At 40.2% G+C, this 21,681-nt stretch overlaps 1 protein-coding gene across 9 annotated transcripts in view; it reads left to right on the top strand.

The window, feature by feature from the left end:
• The window catches only part of LOC111861791 (homeotic protein antennapedia), a 1,040,626-nt gene that overhangs the window by 216,205 nt on the left and 802,740 nt on the right, over positions 1-21,681 (top strand). The window contains exon 1 of one of the 9 annotated variants that reach the window (XM_023846653.2): positions 15,834-15,894. The exons of the other annotated variants lie outside the window; for them this stretch is intronic. The gene's annotated coding sequence lies outside the window, so the exon portion shown is untranslated. Of the gene's footprint in view, positions 1-15,833; positions 15,895-21,681 lie in introns of those variants that run through there. 9 annotated transcript variants of the gene reach the window in all.

The following is a 21,681-nucleotide window of genomic DNA, read 5'->3' as shown; positions in this document are numbered from 1 at the left end:
GAACAGCCTAAGAGCAAATTCAAAATGAAAATGTTCAAATGCTCGAGCCTTTACCGCTATAAATTATGTTAATAATGATGATAATAATAATAATAATAATAATAATAATATAAATTCTACCTTGCATGTGCCTTCTGTGACGCCCTCATGACTGAACTTCTGTAATAGAAAAGCAGAAATCCAATTGGCTCTACATTGTTTCGTAAATGGAAGGGCAAGTGAACACCCAAGAGAGAAGAAAAATATTCACAGCACATTGCACACTCTTTCTGAAATGCTTAGTTGTAATACCAGCAACTGAAATATATACACTTATATAATTATGCAGCCTGTTTACATTTTAATATAAATATTTATTTAAAACATTACTATAAAAAGGTAAAGTTGTTCTTGCGCTTAACTAATTAAGCACTACGCCATGAAGGGGTATGGGGGAGTGGATGTATTGATCTACATTTTCTTGACCTTGACACTAGTTGGAGGTGAGTGATCAGCTTCACGCCCCGGCCGCCTTACCTCGGGTAAGACGCCCCGGTACCCATTGGTTAGGAGGATGTGTGAGCCGCAGAGCCGATCTGGACTAGGTGGAGAAGAGAAAATTGTTGGCCTTACCGGGGCTCGAACTCGACCCACCGGTCGTCCAGCCCGTAGCCAGTCGCTATGCCGACTGCGATATTCCGGCTCCCCACAATGTTACAATTATTTAATATATTCATTATCATTTAATGATGGAAACTATAAATCTCACATGGGCCTTACATGTCCTCAATTTTAAGCAGATCATTATCACACTAATCCGTATTGACTTTAGAATTACAACGATCGAGATAGAGGCAACTGGTAGTCAATATTGACAACAAGACGAAAAAAATAATTCTCACTTTTGTAGACTCTCATTCCCATATATGTTTCTTGTACTTCTTATTGCAGCCGATATAAGTTCGTATCTTGTAGCAGCAAGCTCATCACGCCATGAAGAGTACTATCTTCTGGGATATAACGCCGTGTAGTCCACTGAGATTGAACCGACGTTTCGGAGGAATATATCACCTCGTCACGTACTTGCTCGGCTTGTTCGACCCTAAAGATGGAGGCAATATGTTCCTCCGAAAAGTTGGTTGACTTTCAACGGACTACATAGGATTATATAGCAGAAGATAGAACTCTTAATAAACACCACTGTGAGAACTTCAAGTCCTACCCATCGCTCCATATGTGTATGCGTTCATGCGTGGGTGCGTGCTTGCGTGCGTGAAAGGGCGGGAGTGGTTGCATTGAAAGAGTGTACACAACAGTTCAGCTTAGAAAATGCATCGTGTGTGTTAGGAATAAAACAATTTCTTGGCGATTTTGTATTATTCAATTGGCCATGGAAAGTTTACAAAAACTAACGTGTGTATTCTCAAATTTGTTTGATCATCTCTGTCTCGCCATGCGTCTGGTCACAAAGTAAGAAGGTTAAGCAGGAGAAAGCTATAATCTCTTCTGAAACGCCTCTTATTCATATTTACATGACAGTTATGTTTATTTTACTGTTATGTATCCCTCATTTCTCCCCAATATGTTATAACCTCGTAATCGCATTATGAAGTTTATTTTGTGGTTTCAGTTTCCTGTATGTAGATGCCCTTTCCGTTCGTAACATTAGCTCGCCTCTTCTTATGCTGCTGTAGGTTCAGTCAGTGGGATGGTTATTCGTTGGTCGGTCGCCTGCATTTCACTTAATTAAACCACAGGGATTCGGGTTTCCAAAGCCCTGTGTTGTCTTCTCTCTCCAAACTTGCCTTTCTACTTTTTTGTAACAACGACTTACGTGTTGCATAATAAGGATGCTGAAAATATGAAACAGGAACGGAAGTGTATCAAATGGCGCCTGTACGTAACGGGCCTATGTTTGAGGCAGCAGCTCGCAGAGGCACTGCAACTTTGGGCTAAGTAGCAGTGATGTTCGGATCATAATTTTGATATAAAACTAAAAACTAAACTCTGTGGCGGGAACTATACGGACCAAGCGACCCCCGCTTGTTGGCGGGGTCCCGGGTTCGATTCCCGGCGCTACAAGATATTCTGATTAATGGGTCTCAGGCTCGTGAGGATAATTGGGTAATTATTTCAAGGAAACAGCGGCTCCGGTCTAGAAAACTGAAATTAATGGGCGTGGGGAACCATTACGCTAACCACGTGATATCCTCTATTCGCTAAAGTAGAATCAAATTGTGACATTGATGTGGTTATTTGACTGTGTACATTTCTTATTCTATGGAGATGATTTCCACTATTCATTCTTCTGTTTATATTTCTTATATTTACATAATTTTAAGATGTAGCAATTGTCAGATTCATTAAAATTAATTGCAAATGAGAATTGCTGCACTTATTTTTAAATTTTTATAAGATAATTTGCTTCAACACCACACGATAAACATTGCTAGTAAATGTTTTCAATTTCCACGTTCAGTGCTTCTATATGACGCTTGCTGTAATTCGTACATTTACCAGAATGTTTGCAGCCTACAAGATTTTTCTCTCTTATTCTCCTTCCGCATCTCCACTCTTGTGAATTATAACGGTTTGTGCTTCAAGGAAGGAAAAACAATAGAAAGAAGAAAAATGCTCATTACATCTGCAAATGCCCAAACATGTTTTTAAAACGATATTTTCTTGTGTATGTGTGTTACATAGATTATTTCTTTTGCAGCAGTAAACCAAGATAACGCTAGAATCCTATATTTATCTTCTGAAAAAGCCAGATAAATAAGAAGCAATTCTGAGGACTTTGGCCACATGAAAAAATAATTCGTTTTGTCTCATTCGTTAGAGTAATTGACGTAATTGTGTTGCAAAATCAACTGTGATATATTTCAAGAAACTAGAATAAGTAGACATGTTACATTTGTATGAATTTCCTAATATGTAACGTGAATTGCCTCTAAAGTTACCAGATGTATGCAGTCTTTTAGTCATTAAATCAAGCATAAAATTGAAGTGACATTAACATACTTCTATGCTTTTATGCACTTAAACAGTTTGTGTTCAGAGTCGTTGAATCGTCGATCTCCCTCTGTAACCCTCGATATCAGGGTCAGATTACGGTTCATTAAGTGCTCATGCAGTTCATTTAGATCTGATGTCTTATATGGGCCTCTATTTAATAGGGCTTATAATTGAAAACTTTGCATAAATCTATACAGCTACCGTTGTATGATTTTAAATGTGAAAATCAGCTTTGTACCAGTATATTGATTTATCATAAAATTTTGTAGCGAGAGATGCAAAATTTTCATACTCTTTTGAAAGTATATTAATATCTTGCTGTCTTATGGGGCAATGAGTTTGTAACAGTTATAAATAATGGCGCTGCATGTCAACCCTTCTTGATTTCATGGTTAGGCCTACCGATATGTACAAATCTAACACTGAAAACTAGATTTGTCTCTTATAAGAATAAATAGGCCTTCATGAATTACTTAAGGTATTTGGAGCTCGATTTTATTGAAAATCCTTAAACAAATGAAGAAGTTATGAGAAGATTATGAATTATACAAATATAAGAATTTCTAAACAATACAGAAGAATGTAGGATTTAATGCCCTCACATCAGTGACTATAAACAGAAATAATTGTTGGGGGGGGGTTGTCACGCCGTCTTGTCCGGTAGAAGTTCACCGACGTTTCTTAAGGGCCGGAGACTAATCTAAGCAAGGAACAAGCAAGCAACAAGCAGCTGCAAGTGGAAGACAGAGGAAGTGGGCTTCTCCGTGAAGCCGGTGAACTTCAGCGGAATGTACGTCATCGCGTCCACAGGACAGAAGAAACTGCAGAGAACACACTGACATTATTAGCTTAGGATTACGGAAATAAACTTTAATATTTCTGTAATCTGGAAAAATACAGTTGGAAAGACCTCTGAAACGATGGAAAACATTTGTTTTGCAATATCCGTAACAGACTGCTACTGGAGAAAGTGATGATTATATTGATGATAATTTCGCGACAAGGATGGTGCCGAAAGAGAATGGAATTTGACGGTGGCCTGGCAGAATTAGAGTTACCAAATGTGAATTGTATAGATAAAGTAAACTATTTTGAAAATAACCCTTCCTTAACGATACGATATATAGAACATTTGATTGCAGTGTAATATAATTTTTATTTTTCGTTCAATTAGGCTTATGAGAATAGGGTTTTTTTTTCAACATTCTGAATGGGATATTGAAAACGGTGTGTTTTTATGAGATAAATAGCTACTTTTGTAGAACATTTATGCTGTTTACATTCTTCTAGATAAAGAGTTCGCTTATAAAGGCCCTGTATATTGAAGACTTTATATTATGAATCTTTCAAAATCTTGTGTTTTTTTAAAAAGGTGCTGCTGAAATGCTTGTGCGAACGCCAACACTAAAGAATGCATTCCTTCGTAGACTTTCATGAGGATAGCATTTCCAGTTAAGGCCTACTGCAGTTAAGAAAAGAGATAAAGGCTATGTCCTTTAGTAACAGAGATGTAAGTGCTTGAGGAGTGCGTATGTGTAGGCTGCATCTATCCCCTTCCAGGCTTCATAATTAGGTGGAGACTTTATAATGGAGTTGGGCCCTAGGAGAGTCTATAAACTAAGGCGTGAGCCTTTCCCTGTACCCCTAACAAACAAGCTCTCGAGTTTCAAGCACCATGAGGTGTTTGTGGCTGAAGAAATGTATTTAAGAGAAATGAGGGAGTAGAAGGAAAGCTGTGGAGAGGGGTGAACAGGGAAATGAACAAAAGATGCATAGCTGTTGTTTTTACTTTGTTATAAGATTGTTTTTAACGATTTATCGGTCTCCATGGACGAGGAAATGTAATGAATATATAGACGTACTTAATGTTGGTTTCTAATGAGAATGGGGGTTGGTCATATTTCTGTGTAGATTCACAGTGTTAAGAATATTTTTAGCACTGATTAAAACAAAATATTTGTGAAGCGTTAACGTAACATAGCCATCTCACTTTCATGATGACTATTAATAATCGAAAATGATTTATCACTTCTAGTTTATTTGACAAATCATCATCATCATCATCGGTAAATCAGCCCCCCCCCCTTTTTTCTCTTTTTTTTTGCCATAACCTTTCTTAGAAGACTCTACCAGATCTGCCTCAAGTAGACAGTCCTGGTTTCACTTCTTTGGATTTTGTAACTGTTTCTTTACTGAGTAATTCCCAGCCTTCCGTCCGGCCCCAACCTGGAGTACCAGGTACCTGTGACAGGGCGGCCCAGGTACACCCCTAGGCACCGGGCTCCCTTCGCGTCGGCTTCTACTACTCGCAGGGCTAAAGTGGAGGTATTGTAAACCGAACCCACGCAGTGATATTTAACAATTAAGTAAGTAAAGCTATCCCTGTAACAGGCCGTGAAGGCCCATAGAGTTGTGACACGTTGAGGGTCCCACATTATGTAGGCAATAGGCTCAAAGGTGGCGGTAAGGTTGTCAGCCTTACGCGCCGTCCGCGCTTAACTCCCCGGGAAAATTATTTAATTAATTCCTGGTATTCATTTCTGTTAGAGGCTGAGTGAACCCCAGGGCCATAGTGCGGCTGGAAGGATTAGGTCAATTGAAAAATAAATCCAATGACCTCATCGGGACTTGTACTGGACAATTGTTACATGTCATGTTAGTTTTCCATCTACATTGATATATCGGTGAAGTACTCATTTTACTTTATGTAACATTTTCTTCTTATTGGTTGCCATTCATAAATATAGGTAACTTCTCTATATTTTTTTATTTTACAATCTCCTCAATATACATAAATAGAGTGATTAGTAAAAGGGATGGGTGTATGTAATATTGAATCATCCTCCGATGATTCTCTGGTGCTTATCTAATGAGATCCTCTGACCACGTTCTGTTTAGTCTTCTTCCTATTGCTGGTTGGTTGAAGAGGTTTCTTATTAGTCGGTTGTTGTTTTGAGTGGTCCGATTTTGTCTTTCTCCGCGTATGCTCTGATGACTTCTGTTACATATGGTATGCTTAGATCATTGTGTAAGGTATAGTTTGATATGTACCAAGGAGCATTAACTAGTTTTCTTAGCGTTTTGGATTGGAACGTTTTGAGAATTTTTATGTTGGAAGGTTTGCTGCATCCCCATAACTCTATCCCATAGGTCCAGACTGGTTTGATTATTGTTTTGTATAGGATTATTTTGTTTTCAAGCGATAGCTGTGATTTTTTGTCCACTAGCCAATTCATATTTCTGGTTTTGAGTTCTAGTTGTCTTCTCTTAGTTTTTATATCCGTTTTCCACGTTAGTTTTTCGTCAAGGTGGAGCCCTAAATATTTTACTTCTTGTTTGATGGGTATGGGGGTGCTGTTGATACTAACTTGCGGGCAGACAGCTCTTCTTGTTGTAAATGTTATCTGGGAGGATTTTGCAGGATTTACTTTGATTTTCCATTGTTCCATCCAGTTATGAAGTGAGTTGAGGTGTTGCTGCAGTTTTTGGGAGGCTGTATTTGGATCTTGGTCTGATGACATTATTGCTGTGTCATCGGCGAATGTTGCCATTAGCGTATTGTCTGTTAGTGGGACGTCGGCTGTAAAGATTAGGTACAGAAAGGGGCCCAAGACGCTGCCCTGTGGAACTCATGCTCTTATTAGATGGTACTCGGATAATTCATCGTCGATTTTGACTTGGTAGTAGCGTTCGTTCAGGTACGATTTTATAGTAAGATACAATTGTGCGGATAGGTTCATTTTCAGTTTATACAGTAACCCTTTGTGCCGTACTTGTCAAAAGCTGCTGAACGTCGAGAAAGACCGAGGCACATGTTTTCCGTCCTTCGATGCTTTCTTTTATTTTGTTAACGTTGCTGTGGCACTGTTGGATTGTGGAGTGATTTGCTCGGAAGCCAAATTGGTGCGTAGGAATTATGTCATTAGTAGATGTTATTTCTGCAAGTTTTTAAGGATGAGGCGTTCGAATACTTTGGATAGTGTGGACAGTAGGCTTATCGGTCTGTACGAACTGATTTTGGTTGGTGGTTTTCCGGGTTTTGGTATCATTATGATTTGGGCGTACTTCCATTGCACAGGAAAGTAGCATAGTCGCATCAGGCTGCTGTAAATAGCTGTTAGTAGTACAATGGCTTTTCGTGGGAGATTCTTTAGTAGAGCGCCTCATATTAGACCGTATCCGGGTGCCTTATGAGGTTTGAGCAGGTTTATTAAACTGCTGACCTCTGTTGGCGAAAAGGCTCTTATCGGTGCCGATAGCTGACAGGGAGAGTTTAAGAAGGTTTTGTCCTCCTTGTTGTTATTGTTGTTATTTTCGTTGTTTGGTGTAAAGACTGTTGCAAGGGACTCAGCGAATAAATTTGTTTTCTCTTTAGCTGTCGGTGTCCAGCTACTGTCTTGTTTTCTAATCGGTGGTATTGCAAGTGTTGGTCTTTTAAATTTCTTTGTGGCTTTCCACAGTGAGTGGTCGTCTGGTGATAAGTTTGTAATATAAGTTTTGAACATTTCGTTTTTGGCTTGATTTATGGCTGATCGTAGGTTTTGGGCTAGCTTGTTAAGTTTTGTTTTGTCCAGTGGGTTTCTGCTATTTTGCCACTTGCGTCTGAATCTGAAAATCAGTTCTGCTCACTTGATCAGAGCCACGGCCAAAAGAATGAATGTCTTTCCACCGCGGCGGCCCGGGTTCAATCCCAGGTCTCGTCAAGTGAAATTTGCGATGGACAAAGTGGCGCTGGGCAGGTTTTCTCCGAGTACTTCGGTTTCCCCTGCCAATCTTTACTCCACCAATTGCTCCACAATTACCCTCGCCTATCATATGGGGCTCGTACAATAGGCCAGAAGTGGCCGCAGTACAAGGGACTTAGTCTCACCCCTTACACTGTAAATTTGAAGAAAATCTGTCAATATTCCTGAAATGTTGTGTATGTATAGGGCGTATGAAATAATTTACACTGTAAATTTGAAGAAAATCTCTCAATATGCCTGAAATGTTTTGTACGTATAGGCCGTATGAAATAATTTACACTGTAAATTTGAAGAAAATCAATATTCCTGAAATGTTGTGTGTGTATAGGCCGTATGAAATAATTTACACTGTAAATTTGAAGAAAATCAATATTCCTGAAATGTTGTGTGTGTATAGGCCGTATGAAATAATTTACACTGTAAATCTGAAGAAAATCTCTCAGTATTCCTGAAATGGTGTGTATGTATAGGCCGCATGAAATAATTGGCACTGTGTATTTACTGATATGTTGGGATTTTGGACTTTATCCATCGTCCTGGTTTTTAAGATAACAAATAAAAACACGACGTTTCGGAAACTGGATCTGTTTCCGTCCTCAGGTGAAGGAAAACACCTATTCAGTTGGGTCCCTTAGAAAGAGCTAGCCTCAATCACTGGACAAACCAATGTCACAAAACATGAAGATTATAAACACCTGAGACCAGGCTAAGTCCATGAGAGCTAATAAGAAAAAATATTCATGACAAATTGTAGCAAACACTTACAAGCGTGGAACCAGGATAGATAGATCTGTAGAAATTTATGCCACGAAAATAAACTCATAACCAGGTCCATGACCCCACGGCATGGAATAGAAAGAAGAACTAGTAACAAAAACTAATAGTGTTAAACCAGCGTCAACAATGGAGTAAATCACGTCTATCTAATTTAGAACTTAATAGAAATAAATAAAAGCATATATGACATCATACAGATCTTCTATGTGAATCTGTAAGATCTGTATGATGTGATATATGCTTTTATTTATTTCTATTAAGTTCTAAATTAGATAGACGTGATTTACTCCATTGTTGACGCTGGTTTAACACTATTAGTTTTTGTTACTAGTTCTTCTTTCTATTCCATGCCGTGGGGTCATGGACCTGGTTATGAGTTTAGTTTCGTGGCATAAATTTCTACAGATCTATCTATCCTGGTTCCACGCTTGTAAGTGTTTGCTGCAATTTGTCATGAATATTTTTTCTTATTAGCTCTCATGGACTTAGCCTGGTCTCAGGTGTTTATAATCTTCATGTTTTGTGACATTGGTTTGTCCAGTGATTGAGGCTAGCTCTTTCTAAGGGACCCAACTGAATATGTGTTTTCCTTCACCTGAGGACGGAAACAGATCCACTTTCCGAAACGTCGTGTTTTTATTTGTTATCCTAAAAACCAGGACGATGGATAAAGTCCAAAATCCCAACATATCAGTGTGTTATACACCATCGTCAGAATCCTATAGTAACTACTATGTATTTACGTATGCACATATTTCCACCGTACAAAATTCTAGAGGAGTATTCACTTAGATTTTGATATTTGAGAGAATTATGATTCCAGCATTTGCTTATTTCCGCTGGTGGCTTCAGGAATAAAACACATCTGCGGTGCTTTCCGGGCAGGTTTATGCTGAATGGTACGGCGGATGAAGTGAGAACTTCGAGGATAAATAATTCTTTGTTCTGTTTACGCACTGTAGTTGGTTGGGCACTGATACAAGCCGGAAGGTCGCGGGTTCGATTCCCGATAAGGTCATTGAATTTTTCAAATGACCTAATCCTTCTAGCCCCACTATGGCCCTGGAGTCGACTCTGTCTCTAACAGAAATGAGTGCCGGGAATCTTCCTAAGGGTTAAAAGGCGGCCGCGCGTAAGTCTCATCTCACCACACCATCTGTGAGCCGATTGTCTAGAAAATATGGGAACCTGGACGTCTCGTAACCCTATGGGCCTCCACGGCCTGTTACAGTGAATGCTTTGCCTTTTTCACTTTTTCTGTCTGTGTTTGACTTAAGGTTATTGTGAAATTATTTGAAACCGCTGCATGAGAATTTTTGCTGTATTATCTAACTACGGGAGCCGGGATAGCGCAGTCGGTATAACATCTGGCTACGGGTTGGGCAACTGAGGGATCTGACTTCGAGTCCCGGTAGATCAAGAATTTCCTCCACGTCGTCCAGACCGGCTCTGGTGTCCACCCAGCCTACTATCCAATGGGTACCGGGTGCTCTTTCCCCCGGGGGTAAAGCGGCCGGGGTGTGACGCTGACCACACTCCTCCAACTAGTGCCGAGGTTAAGAAAATAAGGATCTATCTATCCGTTCCCCATACGCCTTCATGGCGTAGTGCTTAATTAAGTAAGCACAGGGACAAATTTGCCTTTATTATCAAAATACGTGTAGTCCTACTTTTAGAAAGCTGATAGTTGCTCATCTTGGTAATACTGAAATTATATTATTTGTGCTTTATTTCGCTTTTGGTATACTCCTTCTGCAATAGGGGTCATGCTTCAGAGTCAGTGAAATAGACCGTTAGGACACGTTCGGAGAGTTAACGAGATTTTCAACGTGATTCCAGTACTATAAGCCGGTTGGAAATTCAGACATGCTTACACAGCACTTTTTTTTCTATAAGGTTGCCTCCACAGAGTATGACGTACTCCCGCTCCTACAGCAGAGGGACATCAGTACCCATATACGCGTATGTCAGCTGCTGATATTGGCTAGTAGCACAGCTGCTTGGGTGGTCTCTCTTCTGCCCCCACTAGCAGCCATTTGCACCGTTCATACCCATTCTCTACATAGGCTACATAATTTCGCTTGGTTCCTACTTACAACAGCCCCGCATCCATAATTCAACTTACTTAATCCATACCTCTTATAGGTTACGGCTTCGAGGTTGTTTTTATCATTTTACAGACGGTAGGACCCCTTGGACGGGTGATCAGCTCGTCCCAAGGCGTCTACGTAAACACAGGACAACACAGGAACACAGAACAAACACATACACATACCAAACATCCATGCCTTATGTGGGATTCTAACCCACGATCCCGGTTTCCGAACGAAGGAAAACGGTGCATGCCACAGACCGCTAGGCTACCGTGACCGGCTCGCTAATTCAAGAGTAACAAAATATGAAAATCTAAGATGGCGCCTGTTTTCTTCGTGAAAATGGAGCATGAGCCGAAAAATCGGACTCTGGCTGCAGACGGAGTCACTGACTTTTGAATCAGTTCGGGAAAGGCGGGACTGTTCAGTCGACATAGCGACAGGCTGCGGGCTGGGCGGCCGTGAATTGTGTCCCGGCGGAGGCTAGATGTGTTTCCCTACTCCATAGAGTCCAGCCCGGTTAGCGGTGGCCCTTTCCACGAGGATAAAGCGACAGTAGCATGACGTCGACCATTCGCCTCCATCCAGTGCCGAGGTCAAGAAGGGTGGAGCTATACCTCCACTCACCCATACGTTTTCTTGGCGTCATGCTTGCTTAATTAAGCACGGGGCAAATTATACCTTTTAACAAATGCGCTCTATGTGGTAGCTGGCTTACATCTTTTGCCACCCAGAGAGATAAGTCCAGTAACACAAGTGTCATGTTTAACTTTTTACTGCATGGAAGTAAAATAATTAGATTCAATTTGTAATTTTTGGATTTCTTTTGGCAGTACTTTAAGTCTCTTCGGATTACTGGGTTTTCGGAGTAACATTGGTTCGGTTTACCAAAGTCCCACTATAATTTATTAGGTAATCACTGACGTGTCAGATACTCGCCTGCGTAAATATGAACTTCTGATTAAAGCATCAACTGTACAGTGTACAGCAGGTCAGGTCGAGATATTGCAACACTTGTTTCAAACCGTTGCAGGGGCAGGTGGCTGTGCAGTAACACCTGGTGGGTAGGCCAGCATTTCAGGCACTTTCAAGGTTAGGTACCAGAGGGTGAAAGAAATGTCAACCGATTCCAGCAATGCTTCATATTCGAAGTTATATTACGGACGACAATCTGTAAATTAATTCTGTACACTAAATTACTAGCGTGGATTTTCAAACAGTGTTTCGTGTGCAAGTTCGACACTGCTTAACGCCAGTGTATGGTTATCTGACTCCAGTATGCCTAGTAATCATCATCTACATGTTACATACCGATTGGATATTGAGTAATAATTTAAACAAGTTTATTGACATGTGAAAAACTGTTCTTCGCTACGCATTACTTGCTAAAATGATGGTGCAGACAACTTACTTTAGTCATTTTCCTTCTGTAAATAAATCTGAAATTTCTCACAACGAACGTAGTTTCAGGATATCAGAAAACAGGTTCCTTTGACTCTCAGTTCCACTAGGAGTCACGCACAAAAGAGAGGGAGAAGAGGATTCACCGTTAAAAGATTCTCGTTTTGAAGCTGTGTCCGAAGAACGGTGTTTTAATGTCCTTATTTTAAAATACACTTTGAGTTATTTACATGTTATAGAAGTAAAATAATAATCACAACTATTTGTACCAGCACACTAAGCACATTTGATCTGTGCCACTTAAGTTCCGGTCACGGTAGCCGAGCGGTCTGAGGCATGTGCTGTCTTCGCTCGCTTGGAAACCGGGATCGTGGGTTCGGATGTTTCCTGTGAGGTACGAACTGAATTCTTATATATAATTCTTATACACTGCCGGTCACGGTAGCCGAGCGGTCTGAGGCATGTGCTGTCTTCGCTCGCTTGGAAACCGGGATCGTGGGTTCGAATCCCACTCAGGGCATGGATGTTTAGTTTGTGTGTGTGCGTTTTTCTGTGTTTGTGTACAGGTAGAGGCCTTGCGACGAGCTGATCACCCGCCCAAGGAGTCTACCGATTGTTTAAGATCTAGAAAAACCGAAGTGAGAAGTTCATGGAGGTAGGCCCACTGGGGCTGTAGTGCCAAGGAAAAAAAAATGCCGCATAAGTAATTTAGGCCCTTTTGTATGCTGACAAACATGGCGAAATTAATTGGGGGGGGGAGGTTCCGAATGTTTTGTAAGCACCTAGAAAGAATATCAAAGTAAGGAGTTCGGTCTGAGACTGAAGCATTGAAGTTATTTCTTTAAGAAATTACATTATTTAGAAACACTTGCGAGTTAGTTTATTTTTCGCAGGAAGTTTGCCGTAACCATGTTTGTTCCAGCTGTTCGCAGTAGCCCCGCGGTTTAAGGCGGCCCATACAAGTACGAGTCCGGCTCGGCGAGGAGCCGGGCTCAGATTAATTTCACCACACACGTATGAGCGTGGCGACCCACACACGGACGTGTTTGGCTCATTGGAACCCGAGCCGAGTCGCATTCGCGAGTCAGACTCGTACGTGTATGGGCCCCCTAAGGCATGAACTGTCTTCGCCAGCTCTAATTCTGGGATCGTGGGTTCGAATCCCACTGAAGACAAGGTTGTCTGTGCGTTTATTCTGTTTTTGTGTTGTCCTGTGTATAGATAGCGGCCTTGCGGCGGGCTGATCCCCCGTCTTACCGACTGTGTACACGGTTAAGAAAGTGAAAAAGCGGCCAAGTTTCAACAAAATGACTGTAGAGCCATTGATGAATGCATAGTAATCAGTACCCCTTTTCATAATGCTTTACGAATTGCTGTGTAAATCGTAACGAAATTCTGTATGTTCCTAAGTTTCATTTAAGTAAATATAGACAAGTGGGCCTCTTAAATATTTGTCAGTGACCTGTGTTTTTTAAGCATACTCTGACCCATTTCATTAGGAAAAAACACGTAACTGCAATGTGAGTATCCCAGTCTATAAAATGAGATCTTTGTTCATGCAAAATTTAAGAAGAAAGTTCTTCAACCTGACAGATGAATGCAATGCATTTCTTCAAGACGCTTGCAGTCACCATGAGGTGGGGGGGAGGAGGAGGGAAGTGAGTATGGGTCATAACACAGAAAGTCACAATATGTACTATCACAGTCGTGGAAACTTCCGGTTCCCCAGTTTATTTTGATAGCACTGTAGGATATCTAAAGTTAATGAGCGGTTGTTAGCAATCGCTATAATTTGCACGTTCGAGATAGTAATCACTAAACAGCGCATATAGAAACGTAGAAGTTTTGAGTTATTGCTACGCAGGTTTTCATTTGCGAATATATAAAACATAATTACAGTGTAAAAATTATCCAGCCACACAGTAGTCTTCTTAAACGAGTGAAATAAAATTCTGTCATATTTATGTATATAGGCTACAGACCAACTTGCTTACGAGTATATCAAGAATCCCCAGTACTCAACGCATCCAGTTGTATTTTATCCGCCCTTTCCAACGCCCTTCTTGTGTTTGAGCTGTCATAGATTTATAACCACATGACTTTCTTTTTTGGAAAGCCGTGTGAACTATTTTCTCCGCTCCGTTGATTTAATGAAAAGGTTACACTAACATTTTCATCGCAAAAATATATCAGGACTTTGTTTTGAAGGTTAACCACAAAAGCGTACAGAAGATGCCTGGACCTTTGTAGAGCTTCTGATGGAATATAAATCTGAACTGAATTTCAAGTAGTTTGTAACCATTTATTTGTCTTCTTTCATCGACCCCAGATATATTTTTATTCTAAAAAACAAATTAATTTCACTTAATCAAATCTATGAACCAGTTTTGTAATCATATCATATAACTTACAAAAAGATTAGACACTTCTGAGAAATGATACTAAATTCAGGGAATAGTCGTGTGTAATCTATCCAATAAAAGTAAAAGTAAAAAGTAAAGCTATTCCTGTAACAGGCCATGATCCAGTAATCATTATTAATGTAGTCGGAGGGACATGCTCGCGGAATAATGGCTAAACTGCTAGACGGTTCAATAAGAAATTCAGAGCTATGGTTTTCTTTTATAATTTTTAAATGAATACTTCAGTAGATAGACCGCCTCTGTGGTGAAATGGTCAGAGTTCCTGGCTACAATTCCAGAGGTCCCTGATTCGATTCCCTGCGTGACCAGATTTCCTGAGAAGTAGTAGGTTTGGAACGGGGTCCTTTCAACCTCGTGAGGATAAATGAGGAGCTATTTCAAGGAAATAACGGTTCCTTTTTAGAAAACCGAGATTAATGGCCGTGGGGATCCGTTGCGCTGGCCACGCGACACCCTCTATCCGCAGAGGTTGGCACTAACTTCGGCGACAAGCGGCGGTCGCTCGGTCGGTATAGTTCGCTTGCGGACTGCGGACTACAGGCCACGGAGTTCGTTTTGTTTATAGTTTGATTCACGCTGAATTAACGTTACACGAACATAGGCTATCGGCTCTTTTCAGCTGTGTATATATAAGCATTCTGGTACAATGTGTTCCGTACACGAATTTTAATACCTAATTTATACAGCATAAGTTGTTTTAGTTGCTGCAGAATTGACTTTATGAAGTGAGATTTTACAGCATTTTTAAATACCATCATGTAATTGTATTAAGACGCGTGATGTAATCATAGCTTCTGTGGCTGAAGCAAACTCGTAAAACACGTCGGTTAAATTATGTGTTGTGAACACAGCTTTCTCTGAACAGTTTGTATAGTAGCGTGTCTCGTAGGCCGTCCCACAGCTCATGCCCGTTTTCGAGCCCCGGTCATGTCATGTGGGATTTGTGGTGGACCAAATGACGCTAGGGTAAGTTTTCTCCGATTAATTCGGTTTCCCCTGCCAATTCTCAATCCACCGAACTGCTCCACATTCATCACTATCGATCATCCGGAGCTGGTAAAATAGGTTGACGTACCAAGTGAACTCAGTTTCACCCCGCTCCATAAAAAAAATGTGCCTCATATGCCTCTCTTTCAGTTCAGTGCCCCACTATTCTTATCCTCGTCAGCCATTTTCGTTCAATGATTCGCCGTCGGTGGGCGCGCCCTGTGGCGCGTGCTGCTATCTTTTGGCCACGCTTGTGAACTACATAGTGGAGATGGCGGGCCAGGTTAGGTTATGTCTGGTCTGGTTTTCTCCTCGTGGGTAGGGCGGAAGAAGTGAAGTAGGAGGAGGAGGAGGNCCCCCCCCCCCCCCAAGTGCTTGGAACTCTGCGCGCTCAATCGATCACTGTGGCTGTAGATTTCACACTGCGAACGGCAGAAGTTAGATGTTTATGGTAGTCCACCGTACTCTTCTAAGGTTGGTAAAAATCTCTCGTGAAATTATTTTCGTTACGTTCTTTTTTAACTCTGCGATTATAGTTTGTACGCCCCGTTTTCTCACATTATCATAGTCGGCACCATTACATACGTCATATAGTCGTCGACCAATGGAATGAGTTTGTTCAGGTCACGTGTGATATTTTCATTTCCGCGTGTGGGAATAATACCGTTTTTTTTTGTAGGAGTGTCTGTCTGTGACTGAACATGTGTTTAGAATTCACGCGATAAAATGTTCATTTGTTTGTTATGTATTTTGATGGTTAAGTATGGTGCGGGAACATGTTTCACCATTTCTGACGGCGATTAACGGTCAGTGCTGAACACGCAGTGAGTGATTTGGTGACATTAACGACTAGTGATTATTACTTTTAATAATTGCATTTTTGTAATAACCTTTTTCCGTTTTTCTTACGTTTTATTACTCTAACCTTTTTTTTTATTGCTGGTGGGGTGGGACTAAGTCCCTTGTACTGCGACCACTTCTGGCTATACTCTGACTTTATTTGTTAATTTTTTCCATTTTTTAGCTAAAATATTAAGTTCCAGAGGTTTTGATTTTAGTTAAACTCATGTAAATAGACTGTCACCCTTTCTCATGGTATAGCAATAGTAACAGCGTTGTTAGCAATAGAACACCAACGTTGGCGACAACAATAGCAACAGTAGCAACAACAAAGTTTATATAAGATGAAAGAAATGCAGAAAATTGCATCATCGACCTTCGACTACGTTTGATGTCATAATTGGGAAAGTGCCAGAATTTGTGGGACAAGAATTCCGTGTCGTTAGAAAACGTAATTTCTGTTGGCTTTGTTTCTTAGTAGTATTATATTACAATTATTAGGCTACTTTTAGGCATAATGCCTAATTCTTAAGTAAATTCGGCCCTACAGTTCTGTGCATAATACATGCAGCTATATAACGTGCTACTTCCTTTTTCTTCGATGGTGAAGTCACGATTTCATAAACGTACATTTCATTAGTGTTATAACTTGCTTTGTCAAAATTACATTTTATTACATGACAGTTCCTATTCCTCTATAAGATACAGCACCGTGATACAAAGCTGTGGGAGTTGATCTGTTTTAATTACTGCAGACCAATTAATGAAATTGTATAGTCTCATATTGACTTACCGCCCCTCAGATTGTGGTCTTCTGATACGTTAAATTGTGTAGAGGAAAAATGATTATTTATGCGACGATATTAAACAGCTCTTTCTCTTGTATCGGGTGTGCTATGCAGTTCTGTTCATCCAAGTGAAGACACAAAAGTATTTCACACAGTAAAGAAAACTATATGTGAAACGAATATATGGTTAGTTGTAATTTAATAGGCCTTCATATTATCTTCACAGATATTAGGATACAGTGAACATCACTTCAAATTTGTGTTCGGCTTATACAACGTTAAAATTTCAACCACATTGTCATTTGGTGTATTTCCTCTTCAAAGGAATATTTCTGTATTATGTAATCACTAGGTTATAGCAGTTTAAAGAAATCAGTTACGAATGCCTTTACTCAGACTAACCAATGGCGAAACCTGTGCTTGGTGTGATGAGAAAATGTTAGTACCGGAATCAACCTTTTGTATTCTGTAGCGTAACTGTGTAGCTATACATTTGTAGACGCTGTTAAAATCAATTAATGGTTTTGTTATTCTTCTGTATTGAAAGCTTGTTTCTATATTTTCAAGGGACAAGGTAATTTATAATTATTTTTATGTTATTTTTTATATTATAAACATTCATTAAGTGTCTAATCAATAAATTTTTGCCAAAAAGAATTAAATGTTTTTGAAGAGACAACGATGGTTTCTTGTGGTATGTAAAATTTTATAGTTTTATTGTAAGAAAAGTAAAGATATCCCTGTAACAGGCTGTGGAGGTCCATAGGGTTGTGAGACATCGAGACTCCCACATTTTCTAGACAATCGGCTCATAGATGGCGGTAAGGTTGTCAGCCTTATGCGTCGGCCGCCCTTTACCCCAAAGAATATTCCAAGAATATTCCTGGAGCTCATTTCTACTAGAGGCTGAGTCGACCTCATGGCCATAGTGCAGCTGAAAGGATTAGGTCAATTGAAAAAAATACAATTTCCTCATCGGAACTTGAACCCGCGACCTTCCGGATTGTAGCATAGTGTCTCAACCATGTACGCTATCGCGTGCCCCCATAGTTTTATTGTGTACCGTTAATTTTATATCCATTTGTACGTATATGATAACTGCTATATTTTTAGGAATGAATTCTCCAAGGTCTAGGACACTCGCTTTGTATCTCGATCACTTTTCGAGTCTGTGTCCAGGGGCACGTGTCCAACTCCTTGCCACAAGACCTACTTATAAAGGAAAGCAGAACCGTAAAGCATCCGATTTTCTGTCTTCTTCTTTTCTACATTCTGTTTTATGTGTGTGCTTCAGGAGTGTTTGGAATGACTTGTGCTCTGTTTTATGATCAGCTGGAGAGAATCCCGTCCGTCCTTTATGGCTCCCGACATCGCCAACAACCTGTTTCCAAAGTAGCATTTAAAGTGTTTTATAACCTTATTCATGGCTTTATAGCAGAAATCACACCTCTCGTTTAGGCTTTAAGTAACCATTAAGACTCGTTTTTGTTTGCTTTTTAATAATGTTTTAATCCTAATTGAATGTAATAAATGTTTCGGCACTTCATAAAAGAAAAGAGGTCCCTATTACTGAAATTATAAAATTAAATTATATGATACGAGACGTGACATTCTTACGGAAGTGAAATTTAAAGTGTGGTTTCTCTGTGTTATGACGCCATGTTGTCTGGTAGAGCGTAATCGTCATCTCAGGGGAAACTACTACCTCTATCTTCACTGAAGAGGCAGACTTAAGTAAACACGATACTACACGGTGTATAAAACAGAAGACCGCAGTTTGACAGACTGAGATCTGAGGTGAAAAGGGAACTTGTCAGAGGTGACTCTAGAGTATTGTCTCCAGTTTATCCGAATGTTATTTTATTTGAAACTTGAAGTTTCCGTGGGAATGACCCTGAAGTTTACTGTCTTCTGAATGTAATACAGTTCGATCAGTAGGATGTACCAGTGTTTCTAAGGAATCTGATACCTCCATCATCATGATGTGTAGGTCTACTGTAATGTCTTATGTATGTCTTAGAAATAATTTTATTTTGTGCACAGTGTTATTGTTCTTAAACGTGAGTGTTATGTTTATTAAAGTGACTAATTAATGCCTGAACGGCGTGGCTTGATGCCACAATAACAGCTTTGGGATATTCTTGTTCAAGAATATACGATTGGTGTTATGTAAAGCACCCGGAGCCTGAGGCTTTCCCATAAGGTCTATTACATTTCCAAAGAGAGTTCGGTTGGAGCAGATACTATGTGATATTATTGATAATACATCTTCGTTCACGTTACCCATTCAACCGAGTAACAAAAATCAAATTAATTTTATTTATATGTTCCTAAATATAACTAATGACAACTGTACAAATAACGTTTTAATATATTCTATTAATGGCTGTACTTTTGTTTTTCAGGTGAGTAACCATTTCTTCTGACATGGACAATTGCATCATTGAATTAATTATAGGTAAGTCAAGATGAAATTGCCTTCTGTAATGTCACAGATAGACTATATAAATAATTGTTTTGTAATTCGAATTTTGTAAATATGATTTGGGTCGGTATAAAGAGTAGTCTACGAGTGGCCGTGAAGCCGGAGTTCGACTCCCTGGAGAAACAAGGGTCTTTTATCATCTCCATAAGGTTCAGAACAGCTGTGAAGTCCACCGAGCCTACTGTACAAAGATTACCGGGTCAAAGCGGCAGTGGCGTGAATATAACAACTCATGTCCATCTAGTGCCTTGGTTAATAATGGTGGAAATATACCTCCATTCTCCCATACTTCTCCATGGCATGATGCGTAATTGATCGGGAACAAAGAATAATTTCGCCTTTTTTAACTTCACTTGTTGAATTGATTTATCTTTTAATTCCGTCTGTTAGCATAGGGCCCTATATTAAAAATATTTTGATAAATTTTGACTTCCGCGTAGCTCCCGCTTCTCTTGTGTTTCTGTTTTCTCTGAAAGGAATTTAAGTGAATGGAAGTTCTTTCAGTTTACAGCTGTAGTGCCGTCTTTTACTTATTTTAATTTCAATCAGAATATTCTGATTCATTTCACGAGTCTGTAATTGATTTGCACTTAGGGGGGATAGCGTAGTCGATATAGCGACTGGCTACGGGCTGGAGGATCGAGTTGTCGAAGTGGGAGTCCCGGTAGGGCCAAGAATGTTTTCTTCTCTACGTCGTCCAGACCGGCTCTGGGCCCCACTTAGTCTCCTAACGAATGGGTACGGGGGCTTTTCCCCCGGGGGTACATCGACCGGGGCGTGAAGCTGACTAACCTCCAGCTAGTGCCGAGGTCAAGAAGATATGGATCCATACATCCACTCCCCCATACGCCTTGATTGCTTAGTGTTTAATTAAGCACACAGACAAAATTTACAGTTTGCTGATGAGTAGGTGTCGTGGCTTTTACGAAATTTCGAGTTTTAAATGAGTACAAGAATTATTATTTACCAGTTACGACGACACGCGTCATTCCACAGAGGTAAAATTCAGGCTAGTGTTTCAGGTTTAGTCACTAGAACGTCTGTCCGTTTCTGCAGTAGTCCTCTGCCCTCCACCCATTCGCATTGGAACGTAATTACGGTGAGGTTGCAAAACGAATGGGCGAAGAAATGAAATCGTCCTAGTAACCTTTAACGTTATATTTTTCTGTTCGACAATTCACGTTTTGTAGCTGACCTATTCAGAAAACGAAAACGCTTCCTCTACTTAGAACACTGTCGCCTGACATATTGGTGACGCTGTAGTCCCATGTTTTCTAGGCATCGTAACAACCGCCAGCTTACTACAAGAAGGCCAGGCGGTACGTTAACATTACAAAGAAACTGGGTGCCTCAAAATAAATGTCACTCATTAAGAAAACAGTAAAAATATTTTAGGCAATGTATATAACAGAATGGCGGAGAAGTTGAAGGCAAGACAAAGATATAAAATTTGAGGTGCATGAAGCATGAGAGAATACTAAAGGAGTAGAGATACGGGTTTGGGGCCATAAATCAGTCATACCGCGCGTGATTTATATCGGTTGGATAGAAAAGAGAAAGAAGGTGAGATTGAGAAAAAAGCTATAGGACTTTACAGGGCTCTCGTATAAGACGGAGTGACATGGAGCCCCTCAGGCATTGGTGTTTCCACGTGAACAGGTAGTGCAGGACCCAACCCCTGTGCCCACACCGACAACTCCCAGTTTAGATGCTTTTCTGTATATAAATGTATAAAGAATGGACGCATTTTTACTTATTGTTCCGCATAATGTCTCTGACGTTTCGGGCATACATTCACAAAATACTGTTCTTGTGATAAGGCATTATGTTTGACACAATAGAAATCGTCGGTTAGAGAAGAAACTGCAGTGTTATATGCTGTTACTTCTCACTACTGAAGTCTAGCGTATAACTTGCTTAACTGCACTTGAACCTGGGTTCTATTCTTGAATCATCGTGAGGGTATGAAGTGAAGACAGGTTTATGGGATGCAATGACGTGAAATCCGCCAGAAGTCTACCAACACTTGTCGCCTCCTTATTGCTGGTTTCTTGCTTGTGTTACTCTTCGACCCTGAAGATGGGGACCATATGTTCCTCCGAAACGTTGGTTGACTTTCAACGTTATATTCCACAATATAGAACTCTT

Source organism: Cryptotermes secundus, unplaced genomic scaffold (genome assembly GCF_002891405.2).
Source record: "Cryptotermes secundus unplaced genomic scaffold, Csec_1.0 scaffold180, whole genome shotgun sequence".
Lineage (NCBI taxonomy): Eukaryota > Metazoa > Arthropoda > Insecta > Blattodea > Kalotermitidae > Cryptotermes > Cryptotermes secundus.
Note: the sequence above shows the minus strand (reverse complement) of the source record. Positions and strands in the feature narration are given on the sequence as shown.